Below are 27,330 nucleotides of genomic sequence, written 5' to 3' on the forward strand. Positions count from 1 at the left end.
AGTTTGAACCTTGACATTTTCCTGAATTTTACTACAAAATGAACCCCCTAGTCTAAACCAGACAGATTTAGTATTCTGTTTAAAGAATGTAAGGAAATAGAGTGTGATGACAAAGCTTGCTCACTGGTTTCTCCCTAAATTAAACCTTTTCATATTGTATCTTTAAGGTAACAGAAAAACCTCAGAAATTCACAAGCAAAAAAACAAAGGTTAGAGTGACATTTTAGTTAGGTCTGGTAATAATATCTTAGTTTACATTACAAAACTGAGAAATTCCCTGAAAAAACACAAAGGTAAAGTGATGTTATAGTTAGGTGAAAATGTCAGTTAAATTGAATATTTTAAACTCAAAAAACCCACTGAAATTCACCAGTTGTAGTTAACTGAAAAAAAGGATAATTTGTACCCTCACCATGCACTGCGTATGACATCACATACTGAATCACAGATGATATGTTTTATTACATTATTGATAACATCACTGATGACGTTAAATAACATCATTGATGTATGGCGAGTTAACTGTAGCAGTTGGAGCAGGACATATAACTTTGAAGCGCTAGATACCCTTATCAAGGGGGATAAAGATGTTGGAGCAAAGCATTCAAGAAGTGCTTTTGTATACACAAGTGAGACATCTTCAATTAGAAGATCAAATTATTGAACAGAGTGACTAATTACTTTAGAATTTGATATTAGAGCCCTGAAGAAATGATTATTCGCAAAACATGTTGGCTCGTTATGAATAATCATGGTTGTCATGTATCTTGTATGAAGAGCCACATCAAACTGGATTTTCACCTGTGACAATGAAAAGACATTTCTTGAACTGAACATTCATCAGCAACAATAAAAATAAATTTCTATGAAATATTTACAGATCAAGGATTTTATATTGACTCTCAAATAATCAGTTACAACTTTCTTATCCTACCTTGCGTAATTTATGTTATGACTTTGTTGTCCGATGTTCTGGTATGTATTTTTAGTACAAACTTATTTCCAAATCCAAAATGCTATCCTGCTGCTGCAGTTTTTCCCCAATTCACAACTACTACTCTTGCATTATTTGCCAACTGTTATGTGGAATATTATCATGGAAAGTGCCACTTTTGAGATTGCGATAACAGCAGTAAAATAATTAATAGATGATGGACTCAGACCTACCATTTCACTTGCTTGGGGTAGACAATAAAATATAGTAATTGTTAAAAAAAAAAAACTTACAATGAGTAGAAAGAAGGAAAAAAGTCCCAAAATCCCAGTGCCTCAATCCGAGTGCCAGGACCCAAGGACCCTAATCAAAAAAAAGCAACAAGTACTTGGTCCATACTGCACAGAAGGGAGAAATGAAGAAAGACAAAGTGAAACTGGCACACGTTGACCAATCATGAGCCAGTAAATAAGACATACAACAAAGTCAACGAATGGTAAGCAAGGGGGGACTCCAAGCCCCTTCTAGCTAACTCGCAAGTGACAGCACATGCACTCTTACGTGAGACCTAATAACAAACCATGCAAAAAGGCCAAACGTGACTATTGAAAACATTTTGAGTGGCTGAACGTTGTAAGGTGGATGCTGAACATTAACACAACAAAAACTTCCCCTGCGGTTCTTTCCTGTCACCAGAGGTAGATTTAGGGACAATTGATTTTCTGGATTTATGCCACAGCATTACTAGTACATACATTAAGCATTCTTTTGTTCTGGGTTACTTCTCTTTTAACATTGGAAAGAAACTTCAGGATATGGTGAAAGCTTTGCAGGACTCAATGTGCTTTACATCCATGTTTATCCTTGCCTCACTCATGTTTTTGTTGGATAGGTTTAGATTCAGTTGCTTGCATTAAAATCCTCCTAATGTTTACTTACTCCATTCTTTTCGATTTTACTTGATGCAGGTCAGTTTGTGACATCGCTGAATCCTTCACCCTGCAATTTAAGCAAAAGAGTTGCATTCTATGTTAAACTTCTGGCAAATAACTTTAAATAGCTTTTATTTGATAATCACAGGTAACAATGAGATCATGAAAAGTTACACTGTGGAAATGGTGCTGAGAGAAGGTGAAAGTGAAGGAGCTGATCTTTGGTTTACCTGCTAGAAACCTGTATACTAGATAAAATCAAGACAGAAGGTTTTAGTATTTACTCCGGCAGTGCAGCTGCGAATGAAGAATTTGCCCTCACCGGCCATCATAACGTATATGTATACACATGTAATATTCACTGGAACACAGCTCCTAAAGTCCACCCCAAATTTCCTTATATTACTGTTGGGAATTGGCACATTGAAAGTATCCTAATATTATTGCTGATTAAAGGGCTCTTACATCTAATCGAGTGCATACGCCAGGAATTAAAACAAGAAGCAAAGTCACTTTTGACAGGGGATTTTAATTCCAATCTAACCAGAGAAAAACTAAGGGGCAATTGCATTAAACAATGGTTACAAAATAGTGGTATGATTTTGTGACCAGTAGTTAGAAAACTGACTTATGTACGTCGGCTCACAAAAAAACCAAATTGTAGTGGGTCGCAGGACCTCATGAATATTAATAAGGTAGGTCTCAAATACGACCCATTACGATTTGCTGCCATCACAGTAATGGTGGCCTATTGGGATCAAGAGACCACCATGTCTGTGAACGGATTTAAATAAAGAATGTTTTATTTAAATGCAGCCATTTTCCTTAAAAGAAAATGAGATGTGTTAAAAAAAAAAAAAATTGCAAACTTTTTTTAACATTATGTAATGGTTCATGAGACCAATGCCTACTCTTAAAAATGTTTTTGTCAAAATTCACAAAGGAGAAGGAGTCACTTAGATGCCTCTTCCCATTTGACAATGGGTTGCTTCTACTTTTCAGTAGTCAGTAAAATATGAATGTTTTGAGACTAAATTTCAGTCTCAAAAGTTTAAAACATCCAATTGCAAATCAATACTTGGAAGGTGTGTCCTAAACACACCCCTGCCACATAGTGATTTGTATGTAGTCGCACACCCACATTGTGATTCGGTAACAAGTTACCAAATCGCAATTTGGGTTTTTTACATACTAAAAGGTCATTTCGCAGTTGCAAAGTGTCCGATTTTGCAAATCTGCCCATTTGCAACAGCAAAATCTCTCACTACATCTAGTCCTACGTGTAGAAATGCAAGAATGGCAAAATGTCTTGGGAAAGTTTTCCCAGGTAGAGATTCCAACATAAGCTAAAAATTAATTAGATGAATGTTTATGTAAAATATCATGTACACACCATTCCTTCAAAATGGATGATGAGTTAGAAAATGTTTTTTATTCCTAGCCCTGTTCTACATCAAACCGATGGAGTCAACTCAAGAAGTTCGGAAAATTGGATCAGTGAAAAAACAAAATGCTATGAGGTGGAATTCCAATTCAGTTAAACCTTTGCGCTATGCAATGCCTAAAATTAAGGCAATTCTGTAACTGACATGTGATGCCGTGAGGGACAGAAAGTTATGGGACTTTTTGGTGTGGGGCCTTAACATCGAGCTGTGTCAGGGAAGCTCAAAGCTATTGATAGAGTGGAAATTCGAATCCTACTTGGGGTACTTGTGAAGAGTGCAATAAAACCGCTTGTAGTACGCACTCACATATTATTCAGTGTTGTTAGTGAAACTAGATGTTAGAGGAAATGTGAACCAAGCAACATATTCTTGTGAAATTAACATGACTGAATGTGAAGCGTAACAAAATGATTCATAGATTTGTACAGAATCCATATTTACAATGTAACACACTTATATAGGGCTTATTAGTGTTGTGACGCATTGAGACACTAAATGCATGTTTAATGTTTATTAGGCCAATGATGTGGTTCAAATAGACATACTAATGTACTTTAGTGAATGTTTCTATTGAATATGATAACAATTTTATGGAAATACTAAACGTAAATAACATGGTGCAGTCATTATTTTAGCCTAAGTTGTAGGCCTAAGTTGTAGGCCTGAATTCATTGTACATTTTGAATGTTCTCGTTTCTGAAATTAATGCTTGGATTCCCATGCGAGTCTTGTACAACCTTACCTGTTCCCATATTTTGCATTGCAGGTGGACAAATGTTTGTTAGTGAGGAGTAAGGGTATTGTTCCCATTAGATAGTTGAGTAATAAAGGAGTTACAGTTAGCTTGGCTTGGCGAAGATATGGTGGAGGGAGGTGCGTTCACACAGGAGAAGGAGAAGAGACCAAGGACGAACTGTTGCAGAGGGGCGTACATGGAGAAGGCCGTGAAAGGAATCGACGTCATGGAAAATTTCATGGTTGAGCCTATAGTAGACTACGTGTGAGAAAAGCATTATGGGGCATTTGCTGAATACAATTTATAGTATATGATGCATTGTAGAGAGGGATAGAGGCCCCATTCCTTTTTGCCTCTCTGACAGAGAGCACCTGAGTGCTAGCTCGCTCCTATCCTGCTCGCAGCTTTATGCTGCTAACCCATCCGATGGTGGGGTGACTTTTTAAGAAGACTATAACAACTGACACCTTTTCCCTTTCGAACCTCTTGCTTAAATATTAAATTAGGGATGCCACTTCTAGAGTTATAGTGGGGATAAATACAATGATATGCCTCACTCCAACAAAGTGCCGATGCAGATAACTGTAACTTTTGCTTCCTGATTTCATGCATAATAGTTATAGAACATGTTGTTCTTATCTTGCTGCACTGAGTAAATCTCTTCAGGAGATTTTGATTTCTTCTGTTAACTTTATATTTTATACTCTTATGCTAAGACTCGCCTATGTCACCTATTTTTGAATTTGTAATAAAAATTTGACTAACCTTCACTTGTTTGTCGACCTGGGTTATGGTGTCGCTATATTGAGTTACGCAGCATACTAAATTGATTGATAAAATCTTGCTCCCCTTTACACTTTCATGCTGCCAAAAAGAACCATCGAAGGATCGACATCGTCGGAGAACTCAAGAAATGGGCCCAGGCCCCTTCACTATCAAAGGCAAAACACCACCTAAGGCATAATGGGAGGTTAGGATGACTAAGCATTAAAAAGGGAGGTGTATAAAAGAATTTGGTAATAAAGCTTAAAGAAGTGAAATAAAGAAAACAAATCATGAGGGAGGTAACAGGTAAATGTGTTGAACACAGTTGGATAGATGTCTTTGAGGTTATAACAAGGGAAAGTGAAAAATATTTTGGTGTATAGTAATAGGCTGGGCAACGTCTCATTCTCCAGGGCTAGTAATTGTGTTTCAACTCAATTGTAGCTTACCCATGTACAGTCATTGTATGTGTCCAATGCAGTGTGTTCCACTGAGATGGAGGAACAAATAAGGTAAGCTTATTCCTCCCGGATGATGTTTTGCATTCAATTATTACAATGTCGATCCATCAGGAGCTCTGGAGCCCAACAGTGTGTGTCCCTGTGAATGTCCCAAAGAATATACAGAAAATCAACCCTGCATTTTGTGGAAGCGTACTATTTCTACTGTTTGTCACGTTAGTAAAGGGTTCTAAAAAAATTTAGGTGTGATTCTTTTGCCACCCCTATGAAAAATTGAGATCACTGCGTTCATGTTAATTCAATGTCAGGACCACCTACTTGTACTATGCTTTTCTTTCTTCCATTTATTAACTCAGCAGCCCAACAAAGATTCAGAAAAACTACAACAAAGGGCTACAACTCCCATGAATCCAAGCACGGGACAAAATTCCACCAATCAGATGGTTCAGAGACCACTAAGATCCTCCCCAAGAAACAGCATTTGGTCTTTCTTTGCTGCCTACGAGCTAGATACGTGCTTTTTCTCGAAATGTATCTAATGTCCTGAACATTGCTTTTATGTGCAATTTTACTGTGCCTTACTGTGTCTACCTTAGTAATATATGTTGTGCTTTCTTAGCATGTGCTATTTAATACCCGAAATGTATTTATTATAAAATACATTGTGTACGTCTCAGAGTGCCGGTTGTCAGCATTACCCAATTGAAATGCTTCAATTAGGGTAGACGTTGTTGGTGGCAGCCACGAAGGTCGGTCGGGGATTCCCCCACTCAAATTGCTATTGACCTGGAGACCAATTTGCAGCCTGTGGAACTGTGGAGTATGGTTACACTCGGGCAACGCTAGGAATGTTGGAGGCATGGAAACGCTCAAATTCCTGCGTGCATTACATTCATCTCCTCTGCACCAAAGAAAAGAGAAGCGCTGGTTTTCAAATGCCCTTAGATACTCAGTCTTTCGCTGTTCTACAAATGGTTAATGCAGCGACATTTCTCACTGAGACTGCATGCCTCTGCGCTGGGTCCCTACTCATGTTCTGGCCATAGTAAGAGCTTCTGGCATTCCCTATTTAGGCTCTAGGTCTTATCATATATGGCCCATTAAATCAACAGGGTGCAATAAAACACAAACGTTTGCCTTGCTTTAACTACTTAAGGCTATTCTTGCCAGTATGAATATATATTACTCCTGAACATCAGTGGCAGGAACTAAGAATGAGGGGAGTTGTAATGATGCTGGGGAGGGGCAGTTCCCCATTCTCCTGGATGATGGGTTTGTTGAGGCGGTAGTCCATTGCCTTGGAGCCCTTGAGAAGGCAGACACCACCTTGGACCTGGGAGATCACTGGAACCCCAGGAGGTTCAGCTGTCTCATAGTAAAGGTAAAGTCAAAGGCCAAGATTCAAGTATCTCCTCCTTCCGACATCTTTGAGCAGTTCAGACAAGCTTTCCTACTGACTCTTAACCCCGGTGGTTGCTTGTTATCCCAACCAACCTGGGTTTACCTCCATGTGAAGATGCTGATGAGAGTGAAAACTTGGGTGACCCTGATCAGGACGATTCTGATAAAGAACAAAGGGCCCAGTAAATGGTCCCAAGTATCCCAGGTTAGATAGCTCCACCAGTGCAAAGGTGGTAGGGACTAGAAAAGTCAAGGCATGCTGCATGCTTGACCCATACAATTTTTATCACCCACGCTCTGTTGAGTAGGCTCTGGCAGCAAAAGTGACGCAGTATGTAGGTAACTGCATTAGAAAGCCATAGGCTAAGAGGTTAGCGGCCGCCCTACAGCGAAATGCTCACGCCCATGACTAGACAGTAAAGTTGGGTGAACGTCTGAGATTGATGGTAAGATGGCCACCTTTATAACAAAATTTATTAAGGATCCAAAACAATGGATTGATCATTCCTGGAAGGCCTAGCAGGATAAACTTCTGGATATCCTGGTACTTTTGATGAAGATCCAGGATATGGCAAAGGGGGCTAAAGAAACTGGCAATCTGATTTCTCCTGATGTACTGTCAGGATGGGCGCAGACAGCAATTTACATTCATGTTTCCACAGCACAGTTAATGCACCAGGTGAAACCTCAGCTATGGAATATGCATTCCTTCCAACCAAAAGTGGGGTGCCGGCTGGGGTTATTCCTTCACAATCTGGGGAAGGTAATGATGGACACTTGGATCTTGAAAGCTGTCCCTGAGTATCAGATAGATTTCTATGGAACTCCCATACGGGTCAGAAGACTGCAACAAATTTCTTTTTCAGTGGGAGACAGCCCCCTGATCTCCCAAGAGGTAAACTCTTTTCTGGACAAAGAGCTATTGTTTTGGCAGCTCTATAACCACAGGGTTTCCTCAGCAGCCTATTAATGATCCAAAAGAAGGACATAGCTCTATGACCGGTGATAAAGTTAAGGGATTTCAATCGGTGGTTGGTTTATCAGCATTTCAAGATGGAGATCTCCATCTTTTGCTAGATATTCTTTTGCCAGGCTACTGGATGGTGAGACTGGATCTCAAGAATGCCTACTTCATCCTTCCAATCATCCTGCCTCACCGCAGAGCATACCTTACCTACCCAGGATATTTGGTCTTCTGACGTCTTCCATTCAGGCAAATGTTCCCGGTCCCTTGCACTACTGTGCTCCGCAGAGTTTGAAAGCGGTCTACCTTTGGAAGGAAATCTCTTACACTGCATTGGTCCAGTTATCAGAGGAGGTCAGGAAGGAGATGCAATGGTGGTTGGACCACATGATGGCCTGGGACGGCAAGGCCATCTTCGATTCAGTCCCAGACATAGTTATCAAGACGTCAGCCTCTTGGGCTGGGCAGCCCATTGTGGAGAAATTACCATCTGACACCAGTAGAAGCATGCAGCAAAATATGTTGCATATGAACTGCTTAGAACTGTTTGAATGATCCTTTGATGTGCACTCTCTCACAAGGCACAAGGTATCATGCTCCATCCTGCTTAAAATTGACAATGTGTTGAACATCCAGTATATTAGTTCTCTTTGTGGTACAAGATCGAAGTTGCTGACAGATCGCGCCAGAGAGATTTGGCACTTCTGCCTAGACAGGAAGATCTCAACCCAGGCAGAGCATTTGCCAGAACAACTCAATCGCTTTCTGGAATGAAATTCCAAACACTTGAAAGATTTCAGCGCGTGTAATCTGTACCCTGTTCACCTATAGCCTTGATCACCAGCTTCCACAATTTTTCAGTTGAAGACCGGATCCCCTGGCATTGTAGAAGGACATGTTTATGCAAGATTGGAGCCAGTTCCATGGTAATGCATTCCTGCCCTTCTCAGTGATCACCAGATTGACAGCTCAAGTCAGCTGTTAGAAGGCATCCTTGATCATGATAACTCCGGATTGGAGGTCTCAAGCATTGTTCTTTTGGAACTTTCTATGAATTATCCAGTCCTACTTTATCTGAGTCTGTTAACGGACGCCTGGGGCAACTCACACCAGTTTGTGATGGACGGGTCTCTCAAGCTCATGGCATGCAAGATTACCAGAAATGTTGGCGTGTCCTGGGCTTTCAAAGCAAGCTTTAGACCTTATCAGTAAGACATGGGTGGATTCCACCTCTAAACCGTATGGCTCTTCCTGTCACAGATGGTTCCATGGGTGTCAGGGTCCCATGGTGACACAGATAGTACACATTTTGAATGTTCTGTCCGAGTTGTCTCAGAGTGGTCTAGCATACCATACAATCAATACGGTCAGGTCAGCGATATCAGCCAGCCACAAACCATGGCTCGGGGTCTGGGAAAGAGAACAATTCCTGGTCTGCAAGTTATTGAGAAGTGCCCACCTTTCTATTCCCCTGGAATGCAAATATTCCTGTTTATGGGAGGTCAATTTGGTTTTGCATCTTTGTCTACCCTGTCAGGACAATTCCTAGCTATCTAATAAGGAACTTACAGATAAGCAGGCAATGCTTTAATGTTTGGTTTTGTGTAAGTGAATTTTGGATGTAAGGGAGTTGAATGTGTCCTCCAGGCTGTATAGCTAGATGCTGTTACATTTACAGTGTTTTGGAACACCAAGACCAGTTTTAGAATGGTGCATTACCCATCTTTTCCAGATCGCCCTAAGCTTTGTGTGGCCAGGTGTGTGAGAGCCTATAAAGCATTAACAGAGTAGGTCAGACCGGCAGGTACCAGACAACATAAAATAACTTTTAGGCCAGTTTCTTTCTGACGATAGCCAGATCAAGCCACTGGATGATGGCTGAAGCATGCATTGATACCACCTTGTTTGGTGCGCATTCGGCCAGGGTGGCTACAGCCTCTAAGACTTTCTCTGTGAGAGGATGGCTCGAGAATATTTTGAGGTCAATTGACTGGTCATCAGACTAAACTTTTAGAATGGCTTATTTTAAGCCCATTATGGGTATGGCTTTTTTGGTGGTAAGTACACTTTAAACAAGCATAAAAGGAGCCTGAAGTCCTGACATAGAAATTACATTTCCTGGCTATTATGAAGAAAAGATGCCATACTGTTAAAGACACAGAGTCGAAGATTGTCCCATTCAAGGAAGAACATGGTCAATTCAATTCAATTCAATCATCTTTATTTCGATTTAAAAAACCATAAAGGATTTAAATGTAATTAATACACATCACGATAAAAACGTAATCTCATGACATTTCAAAAAGGGGCTCCACCAGACCAATGCACACTTATTGTGAGTCAAAGTCCCAATACATGACCTTTCTTGAGCAGTAAAAAAGAAGGAGTAGTTTCTTTTCTGTAACTCCAGTTCTGTAGTAGGGGTATCTCTGTTATAGTCATAATCTAGTGAATAGTCCCTCCCATGTGCGTGGACCCCGGAGCAATAAAAAATAATCTCTAAAAGGTGACAAATCATGCAGCCCTGCATACACCTTTAAGAGAGAATTTAATTTAAAGACAGATAATGCAGCCTATACCCACAGGCTACACTGTCCAGTACTTCAACTAGAATTCCACCAACATCCACAAACAGCACTGCCTGTCTAGTTTTTCTCCACATAGGAAAAAACCATGCCTCTACCAGCAAAAGCCTCTGGAATGATAGAGAGGAAGGAGTGGACAGACAAGCCCCATAGGCTGCCATTATGTGGCTTAGAACAGGATACTGTGCCTTTAAGAAAACTTTCCAGATTTCCAGAACTTTCCCCAGTATCCCAGAATGCCCAGCAGGTCCCATTTACTTTCAGTTCTTTTTGAAGGCGTAGCACGCCAGACCTGTAGCATTCTACACATGAATAAGTATCTCTCCACCGGGAAGGAGGGCGGGCGCTTATGACTATAACAGAGATACCCCTACTACAGAACTGGAGTTACAGAAAAGAAACTACTCCTTCTGTAGTAGGGGATCTCTGTGTATAGTCATAATCTAGTGAATAGAATGGCAAGCCCTTCCCCACACAACAAAAGCGGTGGAGAACACACAAGACACTACCACTACTGTGCGAACAAATTTCGCAGCGAAGCCTGCCCAACCTGAGCATCTGCCCTGGCATCCGTGTCCAGACAGTAATGCGCAGCAAAAGTATGGACCGACTTCCAAGTGGCCGCCTTGCAGATTTCCGCAATCGGAACATTACGCAGCAAAGCCGTCGTGGCAGCTTTGCTCCTGGTGGAATGAGCCTTAGGTTTACCCCCTAAGGTCTTATTAGCCTTTTGATAACACAATTGTATGCAGTACACAATCCACCGAGAAATGGACTGCTTAGAGGTCGCAAGACCAGTCCTGACTGAGCCATAATTAACAAACAATTGGTCAGACCTACGAATATCCTTGGTTTTATCCAGATAAAATTTCAACACCCTCCGAACATCCAGGGAATGGAGAGACCTTTCCGCTGGCGAGGACGGATTCTGAAAGAACGTAGGTAAAGTTATGGTCTGGTTGACATGAAAATCAGAGATAACCTTAGGAAGAAATTTAGGGTGAGTACGCATCACAACCTTAGCAGCATGAAATACAGTACAAGGTTCTTGACAACATAATGCCTGAAGTTCACTCACCCTGCGGGCCGATGTAATGGCCACTAGGAACGCCGCCTTCCAGGATAGGTGCTGCAATGAAGCCTTGTGAATGGGTTCAAAAGGCTCCTTCATCAGTCTGGACAGCACCACATTCAAGTCCCAGGAAGGCGAGGGAAGTCTGACGGGAGGAAACACTTTCTTCAAGCCTTCCAAAAAATCCTTGACCACAGGGATCTGAAAGAAGGAAGTCTGTGAAGGGCATTTCCTGTAAGCAGTCAAAGCAGCCAGATGAACCTTAATGGAATGGAAATTAAGGCCAGACTGCGCCAGATGTAAAAGGTATGGAAGGATGACATCTTCCTTACATGTCGTCGGATCAAAGTTCTTGGACTTACACCAGATACAGAACCTCTTCCACTTGTAAGCATAGGATGTCCTAGTGGAAGGTCGTTTAGACTCCTTCAGTATGTCCATACAATCGTCTGGTAGATTCAGATGGCCATATTGCACTATTTCAGGAGCCATGCCGCCAAACTCAAAGACGAGAGGTTGGGGTGCACCATCCGCCCCCGAACTTCGTGAGAAGGTCCGGCCTGCACGGCAACCGCATGTGAGGAAGGAGAGACCGGCGAAGTAGGTCCGTGAACCACCACTGCCTGGGCCACTCCGGGGCGATCAGGATCATCCGCGCCCTGGACTGGGACAGCTTGATGAGCACTGCCGGAATCAGGGGAATGGGTGGAAAAGCGTACAGAAAGCTGTTCGACCAATCGATCCATAGCGCATTCCCCAGCGTCCCCCGCTGGTAGTACCTGGATGCGAAGTCTCGGCATTTGCTGTTTTCGGCGGTGGCGAACAGATCTACGTCTGGAGTCCCCCACCTTGCGAAGACTTCTCCTAGTACTTCGTCGTTTATGACCCAATCGTGGTTTTCCTGAATCAGCCTGCTCAAGGCGTCCGCCTGAGCATTCTGCACCCCTGGCAGATGCGTGGCCGTAATCGTCAGTCCTCGGGCCAGCAGCCAGCGCCAGATCGCCTGCGCCTCCTGCGACAGAGTGCGCGATCTCGACCCCCCCTGCTTGTTGAGGTAATACATCGTGGTTGTATTGTCCGTCTGTATCAGCAGCGAGTTGGTCTGGAAGGACGGAAGGAAGGCCTTCAGTGCAAGGAAGACAGATCTGAGTTCCAGGAAATTGATGTGGTACGTCGATTCCAGAGGAGACCACTTTCCTTGAATCTGCAAGTCCCCGGAATGCGCTCCCCAGCCCTGGAGAGAAGCATCCGTCACTACACTCGTCGTGGGAATGTCCTTGTGGAAGGGAACCCCCTTGAGGAGGTTTTCCGCCGAACACCACCACTTCAGAGACTGAAGAGCATGCAGCGACAGTCGTATCTTGTCGTCCCAAGAGCCTGTCCTCTGATCCCACTGATCCTCCAAGCACTCCTGCAGTGGTCTCATGTGTAGCCGTGCGTGAGGCGTGAGGAAGATACAGGAGGCCATCGATCCCAGTAGAGAAGACACCTTCCTCACTGTCGTCGATGGAGCAGTCCTGAGGTCCTGAGCCTTCCGAAGGAGTGATAACCGTCTCTCCTCCGAAGGAGACACGCTTGCTGACCGCGTATCGATGGAGGCCCCCAGGTACTGTATGCACTGGACCGGACTCGTGACCGATTTGGACATGTTGACGTGTAACCCCAGCTTGTGTAGGAGAGCGCACGTCCATCGGAAGTGATCTTGTGCTTCCGAGAAGGATGAAGCCTTGATCAGCCAATCGTCCAGATATGGGTAGACAAACACCTTGTTCCTCCGCAGGTGTGCCGCCACCACTGCCATGCACTTCGAGAAGGTCCTGGGAGCAGACTTTAGCCCGAATGGCAGTACTGTGTATTGATAGTGATTGGCACCGACTTGGAATCGCAGGAACTTCCTGTGCTTCCTCGCTATGGGCACATGGAAGTACGCATCCTGTAGATCTATGGCACAGAGCCAGTCTCCCCGTTGCAGCTGAGGGTAAATCTGGTGCAACGATAGCATGCGAAACTTCTCTCTGCGAATCCATTTGTTTGCCTGTCGCAAGTCCAGAATGGGCCTGAACTCGTTCTTGTCCTTCTTGCGAACGAGGAAGAACCGAGAGTACAGACCTCTTCCCCTTTGAGACAGAGGTACCTCTTCTACCACCTTTTTTCTCAACAAGATGTCTGCCTCCGCTTGGAGCTCTCTCAGCTGGAATCGAGAGCTGACCGGCGGAATCGCTGGAGGCGGGCTGATAAACCGAAGACTGTATCCATTGCAAACAATATTCAGCACCCACTTGTCCTGAGTAATTTTTCTCCACTCTGCCGGAAAAAATTGAATGCTTCCCCCCACTGGAGTGGGTAACGGTTGAGGGGGAAGTAGCCGCTCAGGGCCGAGACCCGGCCGGGCCCTTGGTAGTGGCAGTGGCCTGCTGGCCTCCTCTACCCCTCTGGCGCTTCTGGAAGGGCTTGCGGAACTGCTGCTGTTGTTGCTGCTGCTGTCCCGAACCCTGCCCACGCCCTCTGCCCGACGACCCGAACCGCCTCTGGAACGGGCGCTTCTTCTTCTCGTTCTTCTCCAACCCAACGGCCGTCAGGGTTTCCGCCTCCGCCTTCATGCGGGCCATCTAATCGTCCGCATGTTTCCCGAACAGGGTTTCCCCCGAGAAGGGCAGGTTGGCCACTCTTTGCTGCGCCTCTGGCTTGAGGGACGTCAGGCGCAGCCACGAATGTCGCCTCTGGTGAACGCCATGACAGTAGGCGTGGGCGGCCAGCAAGGATACATCCGCCGCTGCGCCGATCACCTGATTAGAAACCAGCATGCCTTCGCGCACTGTCTCCAAGAAGTCCTCCTTCTTGTCCCGGGGCAGCAGGTCCGCATACTGCTGCAGGGACTCCCACAGGGCCCGGTCGTAACGGCCCAACAAAGCCCCTGCACTCGCCGCCTTCATGGTAGTGGCGGTGGTCCCACACACCTTCCTGCCCGCAGAGTCCAGCCAGCGGCTTTCCTTGTCAGGCGGGACCGTCGATGACGGGGCGGTCGCATGCTGTTTTCTTGCCGACGTCACGATGACCGAATCCGGCTTCGGGTCCACTCTCAAAAAGGTAGGATCCGACTCCGGGGCCCTATATTTTTTCATGAGCCTGGAGGGAGCGGCCTTCGTCGTCGCGGGAGTGAGGAACAGCTCCAACGCGGGTTCCACCAGTCCTGGTACAAGAGGCAGTAGAGGGCGAGACAGATGTTTCTTATGAAGCGTCTCGAATATCACGGACGTCGTGGGTGTTGGAACCGTCACCGTGATACCCAACTTTGCAGCCCCTCGCAACAGCACCTCTTGGAAAGAGACCAAGTCGTCCACCGGAGACACCCTAGTCCCCGGGGAGTCCGACAGCGTCGGGGAAAAGTCTCTGGTCGAGGAGCGCGTGTGCGACCTGGACCTGTACCTCCTACGGCGTCGTCCTGAGTCAGACGATGACCGTCCACGGCTCCGTGACCTTCTCCTCCTGTGAGAGCGGGAGCGCGACCTCTTCGGCTTCGGCCTGTCCGCCGGTCTAGCCGGTCCCGGCGACCGCGGGCGTCGTGGCTTCGGGGTCCCCTGCGGCGGAGTCGGGTACCTTGGAAGGGAAACCGACCGCGGGGGAACCGGCGGCGGTCCCACTGGAGTGCGTGGCAGCGACCGAGGTGGGGGCGGCGGAGGCAGTGTCCGCGGCTGTGGAGGAGGTGGTGGCGGCGGAGGTGGCGGTGGCGGAGGTGGAGGAGGCGGCGTTGGTGGAGGTGGTGGAGGAGGAGTCGGAGGAGGTGGGAGAGGAGGCGGCAACGGAGGCATACGAGGAGGCGTATACCCCACCGAGTACACCGATTCCGGTGACTCCCTCTTCCTCGACGTCGATCTTCTCCTCGACGGCGACCTGTGCCTCGACGGCGACCTGTGCCTCGACGGCGACCTGTGCCTCGACGGCGACCTTCGCCTCGACGGCGACCTCCGCCTCGACGGCGACCTCCGCCTCGACGGCGACCTCCGCCTCGACGGTGACCTGTGCCTCGACGGCGACCTTCGCCTTGACGGCGATCTCCTCGACCTCGAGCGTCTGGACGTCGATCTCCTCTTCGGTGGCGACGTCAACCGTCTCCTCTTCATCGACGGCGAACGGCGATCCCTCGACGGCGAGCGTCGACGCCGGGTCCGATCTCGACGCCGACCGCTGGACGGCGCCGAAGACGGCGTCGTCGCCGACGACGCCGATGTAGTCGACGGCGGCCTATTCAGGTCCCTCGACGTCGATCGTCGACGCCGCTTCTCCCCAGAGCCCTGGGGAGACGGCGAACAGATGGTGGTCATCCTCCTCGACGTCGCCGTCGACGCCCTCGACGTCGACGGGGAGTGGGAGCGCTAACTGGTCTTCCTGCCCCTGGGGAGCCCCCCAGAGGCCTCAGTATGGGCCAAATCAGCCCCTCCAGACCCACCTGGTGCCTTCAGTCTTCTCTCCTCCAGAACTTGAAGCCTGATTTTCATTCTGTCCCTCTGGGTCCTGGCTGAGAACGAGTGGCACATGGTACAGCTTTCAGGCACGTGGGACTGGGGAAGGCAACCTATACACACCTCGTGTGGATCAGTTTTAGCCTTCTTTCGACCACATTCCGGGCACTTGTCGAACAAGCCAGGCATGTTGACAGTACCAGCTACTAAGCACTTGAAAAAGTGACAAAAATTGTCAAAATCTCCAAAAAACCCTTGAAAAGGGGAGAGCTCAATGCTCCAGGGTCCTGCTAGCAGGAGCCGGAAAAAAGAACTGAAAGTAAATGGGACCTGCTGGGCATTCTGGGATACTGGGGAAAGTTCTGGAAATCTGGTAAGTTTTCTTAAAGGCACAGTATCCTGTTCTAAGCCACATAATGGCAGCCTATGGGGCTTGTCTGTCCACTCCTTCCTCTCTATCATTCCAGAGGCTTTTGCTGGTAGAGGCAGGGTTTTTTCCTATGTGGATAAAAACTAGACAGGCAGTGCTGTTTGTGGATGTTGGTGGAATTCTAGTTGAAGTACTGGACAGTGTAGCCTGTGGGTATAGGCTGCATTATCTGTCTTTAAATTAAATTCTCTCTTAAAGGTGTATGCAGGGCTGCATGATTTGTCACCTTTTAGAGATTATTTTTTATTGCTCCGGGGTCCACGCACATGGGCGGGACTATTCACTAGATTATGACTATACACAGAGATCCCCTACTACAGAAATAAATATACATAAAATCTCACAATTTGATACATTTGTTATTAATATGGCATTGAGGAGCATTTCATTTCGGACACCCATGAGGTGAGCTCATACTTTACGGCTCAAAGGGTCTAGTCTAATAAAAATCTGTTAAAACAATATACGTAATTCATGGCGTATACCAATTATAGGGGAACACATTTCCTCCAGTATACTGCCAAACTAGTCTAAAACTAGTTATGAATTCCATATGTCATAAAATACACACGTAAAGAATCTTTTAAACCTTATTTTTTTTCTTATTAAACTTACACCAAACAGATACCTGTTGACACTAAAAACCACTGTTTGTGTGGTATCTGTCCTCATGGCAGGATCTAATGTCCAGAAGCCGGCAAATGGGTTTGATCCATTTCCTCCTATACTGTATGTAAGCTGGACAGAAGAATAATAGATGTCATTCATTTTCTTTTGCACCTGTGTGGCATAAAACGCAACATCCCGCATTTGCATCCCCATGTCTATGGACCCATTTTACTATGTTTGCATTTATCTGTAAAGCATCATAACGAAATTTCAGATATAAAGATTTAGCTAACTGTGGTTGTATTTCATCCAAACATTACTCAAACTTCCAGCTTGGTTTCATTAGGAGGAACCATGTTGATAATGTACCTAAGTTTAAACAATGGGACAATGTATCTTGATTAAAAGCCCAAAAGGTTTGCTTCAACAACTTTTTTGATGCCATGGACAATCCAAGAGGGTCCTCCCAAAAGTGCTTAGGTCCTAGTTTATAGAACCAATCATGGACATGTTTCAACCATGGCAACCCAATACCATTTTTGAGTCTAAGGATTTCCTCTAGCCCTTCTCTATAGTGGACGAGTTCGTCTGTAGACCACAGACGGACCCAGAACAATAAAGGACGTAAAATTGCCTGATCATCGGTACGGCGTATATTTAGGTCCATTACAATTGGTATTAGTGGTGTGCGCACAGGAAGACTTAATAATTTTCTAAAAAACTTATTTTCGCCCACCATAAAAGTATTATTAGTCACGGGGCCCCACAGTTCTGCCCTGTATAAGCATGCCGATTGTGCCCTATATTTATATACCTCAAGGGCAGGAGATACTGCTTTGGACAAACTATTCTCATGTTTTATTATTATTGGGGGAGAGTTTTGGAGTAAGATAGTTTTACTTTTCTCCAACTGTGGTCTCCAATTCATTTTGGTGTCCAGAGTAATACCTAAATAGTTAAAATCATGCACGGATTCTATCTTCTCATTATTGACAGTTAAATTTAAAAAAAAAGATTTATGTGGGTTAACTGACATATATTTTGTTTTGGTAGAATTTATTTCCAGTCCCTTAGCTTCGCAGTATATCCCAAAGGTATTTATTAAACTTTGCAGACCTTTAGGAGTTTGGGATATTAGAATCGTGTCGTCAGCAAATAAAAGTGCTGGTACTGGCACCCCCCCCTAATTTGCGAGAATCATGTTTGCAGCCCAAAAGGTATTCAGGAATATCATTAACATACAATGAAAATAGGGTAGGGGCCAGCAGACATCCCTGCCTTACACTCCTATTTACCTGAATAGGATCAGTGAGTTCGCCCATTGGACCCCATCTAACTCTTGCAAAATTAACTTCATGCAGTCTTATTATCTGCAAGAGGATTTCCCCTGGGACCCCCTGATTTTTTAAGGATTTCCAGAGGAGATTTCAGGGGATAAGGTCAAAGGCTGCCTTAAGGTCCACAAAGGCAATATACAGATGACCCTTCCTGAATATTGTATATTTCCAAATTATGCAAATAAATCTAAAAACCTGGTCAATTGTGCTAGTTTTAGCTCTAAAACCTGCCTGATATTTTGATAAAATACTATACTCCTCAATCCAATCGCTCAATTTATTTAAAATTTGCTGTGCATATATCTTCTGTAAAACATCGATTAAGCTAATCAGTCGATAGTGCGAAGGGTCATGGCGGTTACCCTTTTTAAAAATAGTTGCAATCTCAGCCCCTTTCCACGTTTCCGGTGTAAGTGCACCTGTGGCGACCGAGTTGCATAAAAGATTAATATAAGGGCCCCAAACCTCTTTATCATGTCTCCATAGATCTCCTGGTATCTTATCAGGTCCAGGTGCCTTCCCTGGTTTTACTGCATTTATAGCTGCCATTGTTTCATGCAAACTAAAATATAATGAGGCACTATTTAAAAGTGTTTCATAATCTTGTGGACTATACTTGATATCATTCATGGATGTAGAGTAAAGGCGGGAAAAATGGCTTACCCAAGTATTTGCATCTAAAAAAAGGTCTTTGCTACATCTCCCCTTTTTATTACCTTTAGATGTCAAGCGCCAAAAACCTGATTGGTCATTTGTTTTGGCTGCCATAATTAATTCATTCCAGATATTATCATCCCAGATTTTTTAGTTTGGATTAATAGTCTCTTATATTGGGTCCTTTTATCCCTTAAGGCCACTATATCTTTGACTTTAGTTGCCTGAATAAGGTCCTTTTTTGCCTCGCTGCATTCTTTATTATACCATGGGTTGTCCAATGTGCTTGCTTCTGTTGCCCCCTATTTGCGTTCTTTCGGAATCATGCTTAGTATGGGTGTTAGATCTTCTACCAATCTATGGTGTATTTCCATAATTGGAATCTCTGTAACAGATAGATCTACATACAGGGAAGCTATCTCTACAAAAGTGTCGTAGATCTGCTTAATAGCCATTTCATTTCCCCCTATCGAGGGCCACTTAAGGGCTCTACGATTGTTGGTTAGTAATGCCTCAATAGCACTACTACTAGTATCTCCAACCCTCAGGACGGCTAACTGGAAGAGGTGAGCAGTAAGTGTCAAACATAAGGGATAGTGGTCACTCTCAGATCGATCATCAATTATTAAATCATATACCATTGACCACAAGGGAATAGATACCAATATATAATCTATACAGCTTTTCGAATTGCCCCACTAAATGTTGGGGCATTTGGACTGTCGGAAGGCAATCGTCAATTACAAGCTCGTAGGCCATGGCCTGAAACCAATCTTGTTAGCTGCGCAACAGCAGGTGTACAGGGTACTACCGGGCTACTGTCCAATGAAGGGATATTATTGGCCATGTCTTCTTCTTTAAAAATATTTTCAAACCCCACCACAGGTTCAAATTTGCGATTAAAGTCACCCCCCATAATTATCAAAGCCCTTTGATTAACGAAGGTTAAAAATTGATCTAAATATTAAATAACCTCAGATTCCTTGCTTGCTAAATTTGGTCTACAATATATATTTATTATGTAGACTTCCCTTTAATTAGGTGTTAGAAACTTTATTCCCAAAATACCCTGCAATGGGAAATCTACCTGCTTTATATCAACACCTAAGGTAATTTTTACCCAAATAGCAAGACCTCCTGAGGGCCTCCCTCTAACTGAAGGAGTAGCAGCAGCACTAAATGTTTTAAAGCCTACTTTGTGGGGGGTGTTCCAAAGCCCATGTTTCTTGTAATTGAATTATTTCGCTTTGTCCGATATATTCCTGCCATACTACATCCCCTTGGTTTCTTTTGATCCCTGCAATATTCCACGAAGTCAGTCTTATCTCTGTTTGGCATTCTTCCATATTTTGTTCATTATCTACTTCTTCCACTTCACTTCCTAGTCTTGGCATTTCCTCACAGTCATTGATAGGGTTACAAACAAAATTATTTTTTGAGGTATCCCTCTCAATATTCTGAGTTAAGTAGACCGGCTCAACCCCCACACCATTCTCCTCAGACAAGGGTATTGATAATTCATCAGGGTTGCCATGTATTATAACCTTCTGCCTAGTTTTAGGGTTACATATTTGGTCCTTATGACTAGTATTCGAATGTAATCCTCCTGCATCCTTTATTAAAATACTAGAAGCAATTCCTACTTCTACCTTGTCAGTGATAGTTTTCACTTTATACTCACTTACAGAGGACGTAGGTACCGAGACATGAAGATCAGCTGTAAGTACCCTTCCTTGTTGTGATGTAGGTAGTTGTCAGTCTTGGGCATCCAAGTCCGACAATACCTGAAACCTATTAGACGTTGTGACTAAAGTAGGCCTCTTAATTAAGGGTCCAGCCTGCGGTTTGTAAAAATACCCCAAGGGGAGTGCACAAATCATAGTGTTAGGAGTAAAAGTTGTCTCGCAGTGGTGTAAAAGATAGCGAACCATCTGTGGCCTGCAGAAATTAAACACAATGCAGTCGCCCTTTATACCCTTTGAGGATTGGCCTACCCACCCTACTCTGCGAACCATTAAGATCTCCTTAGTATCCGAAGGATGGAACCTTTTCTGTTTTGTCAACCAGTCCACAGTTTTATTCCGTAGGTCATCCCAATTTTCTCTCTGACCTGCCCTTAGAGCAGGAACACCAGCCAAAATTAAAACATAAGGGCATGAAGCCGGGGGTAGACTTAGTGCATCTGTATTGGGGTTCAAAGAACCATTAGTTACATCAACTCTCAAGTCCTTAGTAGGAACACTCCCATCCCCTCCTAAGTCTAAGCATGATATACGGCTATTTTGTAGACCTTGTAGACCCAAGGATTTTGAGCCATTAGATACCTCCTGCAACCTACCTTCCATACTATTGGAAGTGGGATTGATCATGTAATTTCCCTTAACTTTCCCGTCATACACTAATGATGGACAACTATCTACCATTGTTCTTAAGACTTCCCTTTCTACTCCACTCATTTGTCTACCCACCTTATTACAGCTTAAGTTTTTTATGGCGGTGTCTAATTGATAAAATTTTTGCCAAAGTAGAGCTAAGTTTTTTTCAACCAAATCATGGACGCAGGATAACACTACTCCTAATGCTGATTCGTTTAGACCAGCGTAAGGTTCAGTCATAGCATCCTTAGTATTAACAACACTTGGGGCGTGAGACGGTGGAACCATGTCAGTTTGTGTGCCAACAGAATTACTTTTCGAAGAGAAAACATTGACATTATGAGAAGTATTGGCACAATCAGTTACTTGAGAGCCCTTAACAACCTTTGGTTTTTTACCCCAGCCCCCCGTTTTCTTTTAGCTGGCAAAGCTTCCGCCTACCGAGATACCACATTCTTCAAAACCCCCGTCCTAGTGACTCTACCAGACACTGCTGAAGAATTTGGATCTGGTACAGGGGGAGAAGGGGAAGAAGCAAGTGGGGCATTCATGGAAGTGATGGACAGACAATTTTGGACCGAATCCCCCGTTCTAAGTAAAGGGGTACCTGCTGATAAATGGCATTGAAAAATAGATGGATCCAAAGAGAGACGTCGCTCAGTTAGTTCTATTTCATGCGTCAAAAGTGACTCCGCCCTAACCAAAAAAGCATCTAACGTACCCGCAACTCCCTTACGTTTATCCATACTAAAGTGGCTTGTAGTTCAGAAAAACAATTAATTTCTTGTATGACGGCACAATACCTTTATGCACCAAGTTATTGCCAAGTCAGTGTCTCAAAGGCCAAGATTTCAGAGGGGTAGCCCAGCCCAGTCTCTTACTGGCTCTGACAGGCACAGGACAGGCCTGCCCTTGGCCCGAGCTTTGCCCGGGCGCTGCCTACGTGCGTCCCGCGCTGCAGGAGCCCACTGGTGTTTAAATGCGGCACCTTCGAGTGCGAAGATGGTGGTGCGCGCACAGGAGGAAGCACAATGGGTTGTGGGGCTGTGAGTCCTGAGCCCCGCTGAACTGGTAAGCAAAGTGGCGGCAAGTTCCCTTAGGTGGGCGTCCCGCGCTGCGGGAGCCCACTGGCATTTAAATGCTGCACCTCCGGGTGCGAAGATGACGGTGCGCGCACAGGAGGAAGCGCGATGGGTTGTGGGGCTGTGAGTCCTGAGCCCCGCTGAACTGGTAGGCAAAGTGGCAGCAAGTTCCCTTAGGCGGGCATCATTTTCGCCAACTTTATACTTAGATGCATTTGAATTTGTTGGGGAATAAGTATGCTTTCTATTATAAGATCATCGGATATGGTTAAAGATTTGGCTTTGTCCAGTTTGGCAGTTGATCATATTCTATTTATATTTCATGACCGTGTGTTATAATACAGTTTTTTTTTGTAACATATTTTTATTGGCATTTATAGGTTATCGTGACAAATAACAAGGAAAAGATACATTCAGTTGAATTGCATATTACAGCTCTTGCCACAGTATATCGCTGGTCATGGAAAGAATGGTTGGTCGATGGGCATTTTGTGAACTCTGGGGTCTCCTATTGTGTGCATGTCACGTAAACTGGGGTATAACACAAAAAGAACTGGGGAATGGTCATGGAATTTTATTCCCGGGCCTCCCTGTCGGAATAAGTGCGTGGGTGTGACGTGTCTCGGTGGCTGATTTAGTGGTGTGCTACTGGAGGTGGATTTCGGTCGGTCTTGCTCTCAAACTCAATCGGCGAAAGTGACGTTGTGTGCGATACTACTGCCGGTGGTTTGATCACACCACCGGGGAGGGTCTGGTATGGTCGGTTAGGGTCTGAACCAGCGATTGTGAGACCGCTGGTGTATGTATATCGCCGCCTGGGTCCTCACCAGGGGTCAATTGCTTAAAGCGATGTGCGGTCCCATTCCATAGAAATGGGGTGCTTGCGTAACCCCCTCACCTCCTCCTCTCGCAACGTTTCCTCCTCCGCTGCAGCCCATTTGTGTGTTGCTCCCACCCAGGCCGCCAGCGGGGGAACGCCAGTGCATGGCCACATTCCGCTTAGCTAGCAACACGGCTAGCGAAATAAAGCGAGTATGCACCTTATATTGTTTTTGTTTTCGGAAGACACCTATGGCACTGGCCTCCCATGTATTCATGTATGTGAGTCCCATGAGGTCCCTTAGGGAGGCGTGAATGTTTTGCCAGTATGATCGGACTGTGGGGCAACTCCAAAACATGTGGTAGAAATCTGCTTCCTGTGATTGGCATCTGCGGCAAAGAAACTGTGTGTCTGGATAGAATCGCTGAATCCGTGCTGGTGTCAGATACGCTCTATGGAGTATGTAGAATTGTATATTTTTAAACCGTACATTTCTAGATACCTTCTTAGGGTATTCCATGGCCTTCTCCCATTCTTTCTCATGTAGTGGACGTCCGATTTCTTCCTCGCAAGTGGTTCGTAAGGTCACTAATGGTTTATTAGTAAGTTCTCGTATGGTTTTATAGAGCCAGGTGGTTATGTGTCGCCCCGTTCCCATATGTAAAATCGTGTGGATGACTGGGTGTGTGCTCGGTTCCCCCAGCGAGAGGTCATGGTACAGTCGGTAACTTTCAAGAAGTTGACGGTGGAGCAGGAACTGGCCTGGGGGAAGACCGTAGTCATCCATAAGGCTCTGGAACGGTCTCAGCTGTCCGTCCTCGAAAAGGGACTCCATCTCGGTGATGCCACAGTTCGTCCAGGTGATGAGCATATTGGTTGTGTAATAGTGTTCGCGCTTGGGCCACCTGATTAATGGGAATAAAGGGGAGTACAGGGGTGTCTCTGATGACATACGGTGTATTCTTTGCATACACTTGCGTGCCACTGCTACTTGTAGGGGATATGTACGTTTTGGTTTGGTGCCGGGTAGCAATAGGCGGTGGAGCTCCGAGATGGGTACCCGATCAGTCATGGTATGTGTTTCGTCTGTGTGCCTATCTGCCGTCCAGTAGGATAGCCATTGCAATTGTGCCACTAAGAAATAGGATTCAAAGGAGGGGGCTCCTAGCCCTCCCTGCATGGTGGGTAATTGTAGTTTCTTCAGTGCTATTCTATGTCTGGTGGAACCCCAGATTAACGTACTGAGAAGCGAGTCTAGGTCACGAAAGAAGGTTCTAGGTGGGATCACTGGTAAGTTGGTGAAGTGGTATAACAATCGCGGAACCATTATCATTTTGGCTAAAGCCAACCGACCGATCGGAGCTAGTGGGAGGCTCTTCCAGAATCCGATTGCGGCTCTGACGCCCGCCAATGCCTTACGATGATTACCCTAAAAAATGTCAGTTGGGGAATGGTAGAGACGGATCCCGAGGTACCGGGGTGCTTCCGCGCTCCAGGCCACCTGTTGGTTGCCTAGTCTTATATCCTGGGGGGGTAGGCTCGGATGTAGTGGGTATACCGTGGATTTGTCCCAATTCACCTTTAACCCAGAGGCTGCTGCGAATTCCGTTAGTGTTGCCCAAATAGGAGTTAAATCTTCTGTGATGTCTCGCACGTATATTAAGAGGTCACCGGCATACATGGAAACGCTATGTATGGTGTCCGCTATGGGAATGCCCCAGTGTGTCCCTTCTTGTCGCAATCGTATAGCTAGGGGCTCGAGTGCTAGGGCAGAGAGTAGGGGTGACAGCGGACGGCCCTGCCTCGTGCCCCTCCGGACCGCAAACTCTGCCGAGATGTATCGCCCTATGCGGACGCCTGAAGTGAGTTTGGAGTATAAGAGTTGTGTATATGCTAGGAGGGTGGGACCAAGGTCTGTTCGTTGCAGAGCTGAGAAAAGATACTGCCAAGTGAGGGTATCAAAGGCCTTCTCGAGGTCTAGGATGAGACAGGCTGACCGGGGATATGTCTCTCTCACCTGGTCCTGGACGTGAAATATTCGGCGTATGTTCTGGGATGTTCGTCTACCGGGGATGAATCCACATTGGTCCGGATGGACCAGAGGTCGTATAATTTGTGCGTATCTGTCCGCTAATATCTTCCCGAGGAGTTTACAGTCAGCGGAGAGGAGCGTGATAGGGCGATAGGAGGCCATTTGTTGTGGGTCACGGTGTGGCTTTAAGAAGGTCACGATTACGGATTCCCTTAGGGATCTCGGCAGCTCTCCCTTTTTTAACGCGGTCGCGAACATCTCTACTAGTCGAGGGACCAGTTGTGGGGAGAAAGTTGTGTATTATTCCAGTGGGAACCCATCTAATCACGGTGCCTTGTTACGGGCTAGGGCGTGCAGGGCGTGGGTAACGTCCGTCGATGTTATCGTCATATCTAGGGCCTTCCTATCCGTCCTCTTGACTTTAGGTATTGTCAAGGGGTCGAGAAAGCGATCTATTATGGCCTGTGTAGTGGAGGCCGGGCTGTTGTAAACCTCCGCATAGTAGCAGTGGAACGCTAAGAGAATCTTGGCCTGGGATCGCACTAATCTGCCCTGGGAGTCCAGTATTTGTGTGATGGGCTTCACGTCGGAGTCCTGTTTGGCCAGCCAAGCCAATAATGTGCCTGTTTTATCCCTTTCTTTATGCATCCGGGTTGCATACGATCTGAAGTTGTATCAGCGGAGATCGGCGCAGGCGGCTTGGTATTCTGTTTTTGCTTCGGCCAACCGCTGTGCCCCCTCCGCCGATGTGGTGTCCTGTTTACTGAGTGCAGCAAGGTGTTGCTCAGCCTTGGTGAGTGCTTGTTCTAGCGTTCGCTTGACCCCTGTAATTTGTTTAATACATTCTCCTCGGGCCACTACTTTGAATGTGTCCCACTCCACTAATGTTGAGGAAGCTGTGCCTGCATTGTGTGCAAAATAGTCTTGGATACTACGCCCCTGTTCGTGTCTAAAGACTTGGTCTGAGAGACAATCCCGTGGCAGATGCCAGGTGGGGACGGGGGGGTGTGGGGGTCTCCAGTTTAGCCGTAGGATATGGGCATCATGATCAGAGATGACCATGCCCATGTAGTCTGTGTGAGTAATTTTGGGTAAAATCGCTGCTGAGCATAGGAATCTGTCTAGGTGGACTCGTAGGTTGTGTGGGATGGAATGGAATGAGTACAGCTGGGTCTGTGGGTGGCGCATTCGCCACACGTCAGTGAGCGCCCATTGTGCAATCCAGGCCCGGAATCTTTCGGTTTGTCTGGAGGCGGGAGAGCGCGCTGGTGGGGGGGGTGGGAGCGGTCCAGGGCCAAGTCCAGCGTGCAATTGTAGTCTCCACCTATAATCCAGGGAATGGAGGCAAAGGGGGCCAGAATCCCAGTGAGGTGATCCCAGAATTGGTCTTGTTCTACATTTGGGGCGTATATGCTACCCAGGAGTACTGCTTGCCCATCAAGGAGTCCCTCTATCAATGTGTATCTGCCGTCTTTATCCACCACCCTCTGGAGTTCTTGAAAAGGCGTTCCCTGCCGGACCCAGATAAGTGCCCCGCGTGCGTACGCAGAGTATTTCGTGGCGCATATGGTTCCACGCCATTTAGTCTGTAGTTTTCCCACCTCTGTCGCGATGAGATGTGTCTCCTGCAGGAAAGCTATCCGAACATTGTGGCGTTTTGCATATGAGTACGCTGCATACCGTTTGTTCGGTGAGTGGAGGCCTCCGACGTTAAGTGTGAGGATGCTGATGTCAGTGTGTTGCGTGGTTATTGCCATGGTTCAGTATCAGTGTGCGACAAAAGGGAATCTGTGTCTGATGGAGTATGGCAATCGAGACCTCCCTGGTCGGGTGAGGGCACGCACAACCCACGACGCCGGTCGTCTATGTATTTTGAGTACCCAGGTGTATGTCATTCCATGAGGGGGGTTGGGACAGTGCTGAACTGGGGGAACAAACTGTATAACTGAGGTCGGGAAACAGTCCCAATACCAGGGACCCATCGTCGGGAACGATACGTCCAAACCTACTCTCCCTAGCGAGGAGGGTGTAACAATATATGGTGGGGGCGGCAGTGTGGATGTGCGAGGCTGGTCGCGGGTCGGGCCTTTGTAGGATCAGTGTGCGTTGCTCATGTCGTATCGCATAATGGCTAATGGTGTGTGTATCTAGCTAGTGAGTTCCGAATGTAACTGTCCTCATTGAACTCTCAGCAAGCACAGCTCATGTCAAGAGGGACCTTGTTTGTCCATCTAGG

The 27,330-nt window shown here is 45.9% G+C and overlaps 1 protein-coding gene across 1 annotated transcript in view; it reads right to left on the reverse strand.

Annotated features, from left to right (window-relative positions):
* Window positions 1–27,330, reverse strand: part of LARP1B (La ribonucleoprotein 1B) — a 574,280-nt gene that overhangs the window by 462,515 nt on the left and 84,435 nt on the right. The window contains exon 3 of the mRNA XM_085643073.1: window positions 1,874–1,933. The gene's annotated coding sequence lies outside the window, so the exon portion shown is untranslated. The remainder of the gene's footprint in view (window positions 1–1,873; window positions 1,934–27,330) is intronic.

This window comes from Triturus cristatus, chromosome 2_2 (genome assembly GCF_964204655.1).
Source record: "Triturus cristatus chromosome 2_2, aTriCri1.1, whole genome shotgun sequence".
NCBI classification, from domain to species: Eukaryota; Metazoa; Chordata; class Amphibia; order Caudata; family Salamandridae; genus Triturus; species Triturus cristatus.